Here is a 12,185-nt window from a genome sequence, read left to right as displayed (position 1 = left end):
ATGTTTTTGATGTAGTAATTATTTATTCTTTATTGATATGAAAGGCTATCTTTACCATATTTTAAAGTGGCATGTATGCATTTGAATTTTCTATCAACCTATATTTTTATTTTAGATAAAGAAACTTAATTTTAAAAAAATATTACTTGGTGCTTTGAGATGATTTTTCCAGGAAAATTTTAGAATTGTCATAGAGTTAAAAATATTATAACTTTGTTTAGACTTGTTTTGAATTCATAGAAATATTTGTAAGAATAGGCATATCTCAGAGATACTGTGGGTTTTATTCCAGAATATAACAATAAGACCAATAGCACAGTAAAGTGAGTCATATTAATGTTTTTGGCTTCACAGTGCATATAAAAGTCATATTAAAACTATCTTGTTGTTTATTAGGTGTGCTGTAGCATCATGTCTAAAAGTTTATATAACTGAATTAAAAATACTTCATTTTTAAACAATGGTAATGATCATCAGAACCTTTGATAAATGATATTATTTTTGATGGTTGAAAGTCTTGCTTTCAAATTGATGGCTCCTGATTTATCAGAGTGGTGGATGTTGAAGGTTAGAGTGGTTGTGGCAACCTCTCAAAATAAGAAAGCAATGAAGTTTGCCACATAGATTGATTCTTTCCTTCACAAAAGATTTTTCTGTAGTATGCAAAGCTGTTTCATAGCATTTTATACACAGATGTTCTTCCAAAATTGGAATCAGTTCTTTGGAACCCTGCTGCTGCTTTATCAACTAAGTGTATATAATATTCAAAATCCTTTGTTGTCAGTTCAACAATGTTCATAGCATTTTTAGCAGGAGTTGATTTCATTGAAAGAAATCATTTTCTTTGCTTATTCTTAAGAAGCAACTCTTCATTTATATTATAAGATTTCAGTAATTCAGTCACATCTTCAAGCTCTACTTGTAATTCTAGCTATCTTGATATTTCTGTCTTATCAAGCAATTACTTTCTGGGCTGAAGTGCTGAATTGCTCAAACACATTCATGAGAGTTGGAATCAACTTGTTCCAAATTTTTATTAATTTTCACATTTCTATCTCCTCCAATAAATGATAAATACTCTCTCTTTTTTTTTTTTTTTTTTTTTTTTTTGAGATGGAGTTTCACTCTTGTTACCCAGGCTGGAGTGCAATGGCGTGATCTTGGCTTACTGCAAACTCCACCTCCTGGGTTCAGGCAATTCTCCTGCCTCAGCCTCCTGAGTAGCTGGGATTACAGGCATGCACCACCATCAACAGCTAATTTTTAGTAGAGACGGGGTTTCACCATGTTGACCAGGATGGTCTCAATCTCTTGACCTTGTGATCCACCCGCCTCGGCCTCCCAAAGTGATGGGATTACAGGCATGAGCCACCATGCCCAGCCAACAAATATTCTTAATGGGATCTAGAATAGTGAATATTTTCCAGAAGGTTTTCAGTGACTGTGTGGATCCACAAGATGAATCAATCTCAGTGGCATCTATAGCTCTTAAAAATATATTTCTTAAATGATGAGACTTGAAAGTAGAAATCCCTCTATTATCCATGGGCTGAAGAATGGATGTGATGTTACCATGCATAAAAACAACATTAATCTTATACATCTCCATTAGAACCCTTGGATAACTATGTTCATTGTTAATGCGCAGTAGTATTTTGAAATAAATCTTTTTTTCTGAGCATTAGTCCTACAGTAGGCTTAAAATATTCTGTTAACCATACTATAAACAGATGTGCTGTCATCCAGGCTTTACAGTTATATTTATAGAGCACAAGTAGAGTAAATTTAGTGTATTTCTTAAAGGCCCTAGAATTTTTAAATATTAAGTAAGCTTTGACTTCAACTTAAAGTCACCAGTTGCATAACCTTTAAAAGAGGGTTAGTTTGTCATTTGAAGCTTTGAATCCAGACATTGACTTCTCCTCTTTAGCTATGAAAGTTCTAGGTGGCATCTTCTTCTTATATAAGGCTGTTTTGTTCCTATTTGCCTTCAGTGAAATCGAAAACTGGTTGTTTAGCATATCTACCTTCATCAATGATCTTAGCTAGATCTTCTGGATAACTTGCTGTGGGTTCAACATTAGCACTTGATGCTTTACCTTTAACTCACTCATATCACAAAAATGACTTCTTTTCTTAAACCTTACGAACCTGTTTCTTCTAGCTTCAAACTTTTCTTCTGAAGCTTCCTCACCTCTCTCAGCCTTCATAGACTTGAAGAGAATAAGAGCCTTTCTTTGTATTTGGTTTTGGTTTAAGGGAATGTTGTGACTGATTTAACCTTCCAACTAAGCTGCTAAAACCTTCTCCATATCAGCAATAAGGCTGGTTTGTTTTCTTATCATCTGTGTGTTCACTGGAGTAGCTCTTTAAATTTCCTTCAAGAGCTTTTCTTTGCATTCACAACTTAGCTGTTTGGCACAAGACACCTAGCTTTTAGCTTATCTTAGCTTTCCACATGCTTTCCTCGTTAAACTTAATCATTTCTACCTTTTCGTTTAAAGTGAGAAACACACTTAGAGGCTATTGTAGTGGTATTAATTGGACTAATTTTAATATTGTTATGCTCCAGGGAATAGGGAAGCCTGAAGAAGGAGAGAGATGAGGAAATGCCTGGAAGGTGGAGCAGTCAGAACACACACAACATACACTGGTTAACTCTCATCTTATTGGCATGGTTTGAGGTGTACCCCAAAAATTACAATAGAAACATCATGATCATTGATCACAGGTCACCATAACATATATGATAATAAAAAGCTTATAATATTGCAAGAGTTACTGAAGCATCACACAAAATGTGAAGTGAACACATGATGTGGGAAAAATGGTGCCGATAAATTTGCTCAAAGTGGAGCTGCCACAAATCATGAATTTGCAAAAAAAAAAAAAAAAAAAAAAAAAAAAATGCGATAGCTACAAAGCACAAGAAAATGAAGTGTACCTTTAATTGGAATTATTTACATGATTTTTCCATTGAGAAATATTGTATATTTCTCTATTTAAGCTTTATTTTGAATATTATAGTTTTCAATTTTTCTTTATATGAGAATTTTTTATTTCTTAGTAAGTAGATTATTATGCTATATATTGTAATCTTTTTTAATACTACTAATGGCATTGGGCATATTTTCAAAATCATTATCATTGCTTAAAACAATGTAATTTTTATTTATTTTTTAATCAATAACTTTGATAAAGTAACATTTTTTCACTATCCTGGTAGTCCTTATTATTATAGTTTGGAAATGATATCATCTTGAAATTATGTCATCTGTTTTCAAAGATTATAGCTGTATATTCTATTTAATACCTATTTTAATTGTACAAAAGGTAAGTAATAAAAATGGCATATCTTCTTATATTAATATAAGAATGCCCACATGCTTCAAAAATTTACTAATTAATTCACTAAACTTCTATTCTACATGATTGCAAAATACAGATAATCTGCTCCAATACAGATAAGCTCCTATAATTGTTTCTGGATCTATTTTTTTCACATTTAGCCAGCTACATAAATTTTTGATGTTACATGTGTTTAATAGAAAAATATTTGAATCATTTATTCTAAATTATTTTATTTATTTGAAAATAATATATTTAAAAGTGTTTACTATCTGTTTTAAAATGTTACTAGAACACTTTGTATGCAATTATCTGTAAACCATATTTTTAAATTTCATATTTGAGACACTTTATTTGAAAAGTTTGGTTTCTCTTTTGCAATATTATTAATGTCTGTAAGAAAGAGTTGATGTTTGAAAAATAATTACTTTTTAACATAGGTGTCAATCATATTATGTTGTATTTGGTCAACATATGTTTCATTTATGAAATTACACTAATGGTTTTAGCTTATTTCTTACAATTAAGTAACTAAAATAACTAGTCTTTTTTGTAGAAATCAGAGTTGATAGATTTAATAATTAATAACATTATTATAAAGAGATATCGAAATAACTATAAAATTTCACCAGATAATTTCTCTGAATTGTCATTATAAAATCCAATTAGAATTCTGCAAATGAAATGATTTAGCAGCAGCACCAGTTTTAGTATGAAATAGTATATCACTAATTGAATGTGAATTGGACCATATATTCCAATTACTATCTTTCATACTATAGAGGATATACTGGTGTGTTACGAAGTATAACATTAAAACTTCATTAAATCAGGCTTAAAACCTATTAAAATATATATATATATGCTTTTGTCCTAGTCTTACCAACCATCGCAAATTTTTTATATCATTAATCTTCTGTGGAATTCTAAAGCAGAAAAATTTAATAAACTTAGGCATTTCTTAGATATGATTTATCTTTTTTCTAAATTAAAATATATTTGCTGCTTTAATTGTAATTTAAAATTATGAATATATGGTTATTGTATAAAAATTTTGTTCAATTATAAAATGTATAAAAATATCAAGATCATTCATAATACTAACATAGAAACAGAATAAAAGCAATCTTATTTTGTGTTTATGTGCATTATTTTAATTTTTATTTAATGTGTGTGTCTGTGTGTATGCGTGTTTGTGTGTAGCTATGATTAGATGAAAAACAAAATCAATGTATCAATTATGCATGTTGGATTATTTCTGTTACGCATTTATGCACTTTAATGACTATTAGTAGAGATTTATTTCATTCTTGATATATATACTGGTTCATAAATCACCTATAACCTACATATACATGATTTTTACATTTTTGTTATTTAAGCAATAACAAGGCTAGTTTTGCTATTTTAGCAATAGCAATAGCAAGTCCAATATGTACTGTCACATATCTAGCAGATTGTTTCCACAGCAAAAATTAATCAAGAGAAATTACTATGTGTATTGGTTTCTTAGAGTTACTGTTATTGCAAAGTGGGTGGTTTATAACAATATAAATTTATTCTTTCACAGTTCTGGGACTAGATATCAGAAATTAAGATAATGGCTTGGCCATGCTCTCTTTTAAGATGGTAGGAGAGGATATGCCTTGTGTTGTTCAGATTCTGGTAGTCCAAGGCATTCTTTAGATTGTTCCTTGGCTTGGATATCAATGTCATATTCCCAGGATATAAATGACTGGAATAACTGGAGATACCATAACCCCACACAGGAAAATAATGGGATTGTTCATCACTAACCAGTATCACTTATTCAGGTAGATCCTGTCTGCAAAGTGTAGAAAGAGGTCCGAAGTCATAAAGATAACACGGTAAGTGTTTTCTCTCAAAGTAGAAATTGTTCCTTAGTCACACCATCTCTATATACACCTGACAGGTACACCTTTAGACCAGTAAGTTTCAGCGACCCTTTCAAAATCTAAGATAGTTCAGAACATGAAGGGGCAAATGTTTTTGTGACACATTCTTCACAGCCTGTGAGAGCTTGCATCCTCAGAGGAGAAAGATGAAAGGGGTATTGGGTGGCATGTCTACATCTACAAGGAAGAACTTAGGCTAAGTTGCAGAATAAAAACACAACAAAACAAACAAACAAAAAGGATCATATTTTGGGCCTTGTGTCTGATGATCTGTGGTTTGTTGGTTTGTTTGTTTAAAACAGAAGGGTGTCAGTCATATATGTCACCCTCCCTCTCCTGGCCTCAGGAGGCAGTAGCCAAAGGAAGAAGAAATGATGAGTCAAAGGAGAAGGGTCCTTGGGTTCCAATGCTAATCTCCCCTTTCTGGCTAGAAAATGATCATGGAAGGCCGGGCATGGTGGCTCATGCCTGTAATTGCAGCACTTTGGGAAGCTGAGATGGGCAGATCACCTGAAGTTGGGATTTCAAGACTAGCCTGACCAACATGGAGGAACTCTTTCTCTACTAAAAGTACAAAATTAGCCGAGTGTGGTGGTGCATGTCTGTAATCTCAGCTACTCGAAGGCTGAGGCAGAATTGCTTGAATATGGGAGGTGGAGGTTGCCGTTACCTGAGATCGTGCCATTGCACTCCAGCCTGGGTGACAGGAGTGAAACTCTGTCTCAAAAAAAAAAAAAAAAAAAAAAAAAAAAAAAAAAAAAAAAAAAAAAAAATTACGGAGCAGAGACCAGCAGCAGCAGCTTTTTTTTTCTTCCACCAATAAACATACTTCATTGCCAAGGCAGCAGAGAAGTGTGGGAAGAGGAAGCAGGATGGGAAGGAAGGGAGAGAAGCATGGTGCGAGATTCCCACCACTATTCTTACCCCTTCTGTCTTCTAAAAACTGTGAAAAAAAACTTTTAACGTGGCCCTCCTGTCTTCTGCCCAGAAGAAGCCTCTGAAGTCTCACTGTGGAAGACACCTGGCAGAGACAAAGCTAAGGGGAGGGAGGGAAAAAGAGAGGGAGGAAAGGAAAGAGGGAGGGAGAGAGGAAAAGAAAGGGGAGGAGAGGGTTAGGCTTCAAACCTGACATTCTTATTATGCTTTATCATCTTACCATTCAAAATTTCCACATTGTAACCTGACTTTAGTTTGTATTTCTTTTAATATTAGTAAGAATACATCTATTTTTGCTTATTTATTGGATAGTTTTTGTGATTTTTCTGAACATACATTGGCTCCCTCCTCCTCTAAGTTATTCATTTTTTACACTGAATTGTTTCTACATTATTAGTAAGTTCCTATCACTTGTAATACAAATATTTTTCATACTTGAAATCCCGACCTCAGGTGATCTGCCCATCTCAGCTTCCCAACGTGCTGCAATTACAGGCATGAGCCACCATGCCCAGCCTTCCATGATCATTTTCTAGCCAGAAAGAGGAGATTAGCATTGGAACCCAAGGGCTCTTGTCCTTCAACTCATCATTTCTTCTTCCTCTGGCTACTGAGGAAGAAGCATGAAAAAATGTAATTTTATTAATTACATTTTTGTATTTTTTATTTTATTCTCCTTGAGTTGTAATTTTAACTTATTTTAATTTGTCTATCCCTCCGTATTTTCCTTTATGGTTTCTATATTTAGTGTCATGTCATGCAGTTACATCCATATTCACCAAAGTTAATTAAATGTGTACCTTAATTTTTTGTGCCTCATAATTATAGTTTAATGGGACTTTAAATTAATTTAAATTTGATATTACAAACAAAATCCATAATAATGTATCCAATATTTTAGGATACTCTTGGATATTCTTAATTATTTTAAACTTCAATATATAATAGACACCATATTATATATGTCTGCTATATAATAAATAATATCTTGATATTTATAAAACAGTCTATTTGATAGATTATAAGAATGCAAGTTGTAGACTGACATGTATGGTGATATGTGTTACAACTGAATTATTTCCAAGCATTAACTTCATTTTTATTTGAATCCTCCTAAACAGTATACATGATACCATAACCAATATTAATAGAAATACAATGCAAATGAAAACATAGTTAATTAATAGTTTTGAATGTTAATAACAATACATTAAAATTTAAATCTTTTCTATTTATATGACCCTAAATAGGAAATTTGCATGTATGACTCCATTTGATCATTACCCTATTCCTGTATTTTCTTAGCTCCAATAACAAATGTGTAAATGTTTTCTCAGAACATTTCAATAACTCAATTAATGTCACAGACTTGAAATATACAGAAAGTGTATTTCATAACCCCAGATTTTTAAGACTATTCTGTTTTGCTTGTATGGTAGGGGTTAAAATCTTGTTCTCAACAATAAGGAAGAATTGGGCCGAATTTCATTTATATTCTATCACATGATAGCAAAGATAATGATGCTGCTTTTGTTAAACTGGGTAATGATAAAACCATAAAAGATAAACTGAGGAAATTTATTCAGTGGTATAGAGTAAAGCAGTCATAAATTGAATGTAAGTAGGCATTTTATAGTAAGTTAGTATCTTTTTATTGACAGCACATTTATATTTTTATTTTATGGGGTACTTTAAAAAATTCAACACTATTATTTTCTTTAAGGATATTTCATTTTACCAAGTCCTGCAGTTTACATCTACTCCATTTTCATAATATATGTTACTAAAAGTAATAACAGTGAAAGTATTATATTTGGAAATTCTAATAATGACAACAGCTTTCTAACACATGTCTCAAAAGAGTAAAATTTGTCACAAATATTCATAGTACATATGATCCCTCCAGCTAAATTTTTTAAAATATTTTTAAACACTTCCTTTATTAAAGTTTAAAATGAAAAAAAAAATGCTTTAAACGTTATTAAAATGAGAAAAATACTATTTTTAAATTGAATGGCTTTATTATTTTTAGAAGACAGTATGTTTTCAAATAAACTAATGAGTACATTGACAGCACATTAATCACAGTGTTTTGAAAACCATGGCTCAGATATACACGATTACCAGATGTTATTATATGTATATTATATTTGTAATACATATAAATATATACATGTATATGTAATCTATATGTACTATATATATAATCACACTCATTCATGTATCTGCATTTCTGTATATTTGTAAGCACATTTCTTTCTTCTGTATTGATTACCTAGTATTTATGCACTAATTACAAATACTTCTTAAGATCAACATTTTATCCCTTAAAATAAGAAGTTAGACACAAAAAGTTAAAAAACAATCTTAATTCTTAGGCCTCATTTATATATAGGACTTAACAGAATATAGGAGAGGTTTAAGGTAACTTTAACAGCAGCACTTCTTTTCCCCTTTTGTGAAGATGAATAAGGAGGATGATCATGGGAGAAAGGGTAAGGAGAGAAGAGAAAGGAGAGGGTTAGGAAGCAATATTACTTTGTTTTTAAATATTTAGATGATACTTTAAGTAATATCAATCTATTTTTAATACTGATTTAGGAAACTGGTGAACTTTTTTTCTGTATATGTCTAAAACCAATTTGTACTTAATATCTGTTAATAAAGATAAAAAACTGCACGACTACATGGAAACTGAACAAACTGCTTCTGAATGACTACTAGGTAAGTAACCAAATTAAGGCAGAAACAAAGAAGTTCTTTGAAACCAACAAGAACAAAGACACAATGTACCAGAATCTCTGGGATACATTTAAAGCAGTGTGTAGAGGGAAATTTATAGCACTAAATTCCCACAAGAGAAAGAAGAAAGGATCTAAAATAGACACCCTAACATCACAATTGAATGAACTAGAGCATCAAGAAGAAACAAATTCAAAAGCTAGCAGAAGACAAATAAGATCAAAGCAGAACTGAAGGAAACAGAGACATGAAGACCCCTTCAAAAAATGAATGAATCCTGGAGTTGTTTTTTTTAAAAAGATCAACAAAATAGACTGCTAACTTGACTAAAAAAGAAGAAAAGAGGGAAGAATCAAATAGACAGAATGAAAAATGATAAAGGGTATAGCACAACTGATCCCACAGAAATACAAACTACCATCAGAGAACACTTCAAACACCTCTACACAAATAAAACAGAAAATCTAGAAGAAATGGATAAATTCCTGGACACATACACCCTCCCAAGATTGAACCAGGAAAATGTCAAATCCATGAATAGACCAATAACAAGCTCTGAAATTGAGGCAGGAATTAACAGCCAGCCGATCAAAAAAAGTCCAGGACCAGATGGATTCACAGCCGCAATCTCCCAAAGCTACTAGAATAAGCTGGTATCATTCCTTCTGAAAATGTTCCAAAAAATACAAAGAGAGGAAATCCTCTCTAATTCATTTGATCAAGCCAACATCATTCTGATACCAAAACCTGACAGAGCCACAACAAAAACAGTAAATTTCAGGCCAGTATCCCTCATGAACATTGATGCAAAAATCTTCAATAAAATACTGGCAAACCAAATCCAATAGCATATCAAAAAGTTTATCCACCACAATGAAGTTGGCTTCATCCCTGGGATGCAAGACTTGTTTAACATATGCAAATCTGTAAATGTAATCCATCACATACACAGAACCAAAGACAAAAACCACATGTTTATCTCAATAGATGCAGAAAAGGCCTTTAACAAAATTCAACAGTCCTTCTTGCTAAAAACTCTCAATAAATTAGGTATTGATGGAACATACCTCAAAATAATAAGAGCTATTTATGACAAAAGCACAGCCAATATCATACTGAATGGACAAAAACTGGAAGCATTCCCTTTGAAAATCCACACAAGACAAGGATGCCCTCTCTAACCTATTTAACATAGTCCTGGAAGTTGTGAACAGGGCATCAGGCAAGAGAAATAAATAAAGTGTATTCAATTAAGGAGAGAAGAAGTCAAACTGTCTCTGTTTGAGGATGACATAATTGTATGTTTAGAAAACCCCATCACTTCAGCCCAAAATCTCCTTAAGCTGATAAGTAACTTCAGCAAGGTCTCAGGATACAAAATCAATGTGCAAAAATCACAAGCATTCCTATACACTAATAATAGAACAACAGAAAGCCAAATCACGAGTGAACTCCCATTCAAAATTGCTACAAAGTGAATTAAATACCTAGAAATACAAATTACAAGGATGTGAGGACCTCTTTAAGGAGAACCATAAACCACTGTTCAAAGAAAAAAGAAAGGGCACACATAAATGGGAAAAATCATTCCATGCTTATGGATAGGAATTATCAATATTGTGAAAATGGCCATATTGCCCAAAGTAATTTATAGATTCAATGCTATCACTATCAAGTTACCATTGACTTTCTTCACAGAATTTGGAAAACTATTTTAAATTTTATATGAAACCAAAAAGCAGCCTGCATAGCAAAGACAATCCTAAGAAAAAATAAAAAAAATATAAAGCTGGAGTCATCATGCTACCTGACTTCAAACTATACTACAAGGCTACAGTAACAAAAACAGCATGGTACTGATACCAAAACAGATATACAGCTCAATGGAACAGAAAAGACATCTCAGAAATAATACCATACATGTACAACCATCTGATGTTTGACAAACCTGACAAAAGCAAGCAATGTTGAAAGGATTCCCTATTCAATAATTGGTGTTGGGAAAACTGGCTAGCCCTATGCGGAAAGCTGAAACTGGATCCCTTCCTTACACCTTATACAAAAATTAACTCAAGATGGATGATGGATGGATTAAAGACTTAAATGTAAGACCCCAAACCATAAAAACCAAGAAGAAAACCTAGGCAATACCACTCCAGAGATAAGCAAGTACAAAGATTTCATGACTAAAACACCAAAAGCAATGTCAACAAAAGCCAAAATAGATAAATGGGATCTAATTAAACTAAAGAGCTTCTGCACAGCAAAAGAAACTATCGTCGGAGTGAACAAGCAACCTACAGAATGGAAGAAAAATTTTGCAAGCTCCCCATCTGACAGAGGTCTCATATCCAGAATCTACAAAGAACTTAACCAAATTTACAAGAGAAAAACAACCCCATCATAAAGTGGAAAAATGATATAAAAAGACAGTTCTCAAAAGAAGACAATTATGCAGCCAAAGATATGTGAAAAAATGCTCATCATACCATGTCATTAGAGAAATGCAAATAAAAACCACATTGATATGCCATCTCACACCATTTAGAATGGTGATCAATAAAAAGTCAGGAACCAACAGATGCTTGAGAGGAAGTGGAGTGAAAGGAATGCTTTTACACTGTTGGTGGGAGTGTAAATTAGTTCAATCATTGTGGAATACAGTGTGGTGATTCCTCAAAAATCTAAAATTAGAAATATCATTTGACCCAGCAATCCTATTACTGGATATATACCCAAAGGATTGTAAATCATTCTACTGTAAAGACACATGCACACATATGTTTTTTGCAACACTGTTCACAATAACAAAGACTTGGAACCAACCCAAATGCCCATCAGTGACAGACTAGATAAAGCCTATGTGGCACATATATATACACCATGGAATACTATGCAGCTATAAAAAAGAATGAGTTCATTTCCTTTGAAGGGACATGGATGAAGCTGGAAACCATCAGACTGAGCAAACTAACACAAGAACAGAAAACCAAACATGACATGTTCTCACTCATAAGTGAGAGCTGAACAATGAGAACACATGGATACAGAGAGGGGAAAATCACACACCAGGACCTGTTGGTGGGTAGGGGGCTAGGGGAAGTATAGCATCAGGAGAAATACCTGATGCAGATGACGGGTTGATGGGTGCAGCAAAGCAGTATGGCACGTGTATAACTAAGTAACAAACCTGCATGTTCTGTACATGTAGACCAGAACTTTAATTATAATAATAAAAAAGTA

The sequence above is a fragment of the Saimiri boliviensis genome, chromosome 3 (genome assembly GCF_048565385.1).
Source record: "Saimiri boliviensis isolate mSaiBol1 chromosome 3, mSaiBol1.pri, whole genome shotgun sequence".
NCBI classification, from domain to species: Eukaryota; Metazoa; Chordata; class Mammalia; order Primates; family Cebidae; genus Saimiri; species Saimiri boliviensis.
The sequence above is the reverse complement of the archived record's forward strand: the minus strand, read 5'-3'. Positions refer to the sequence as shown.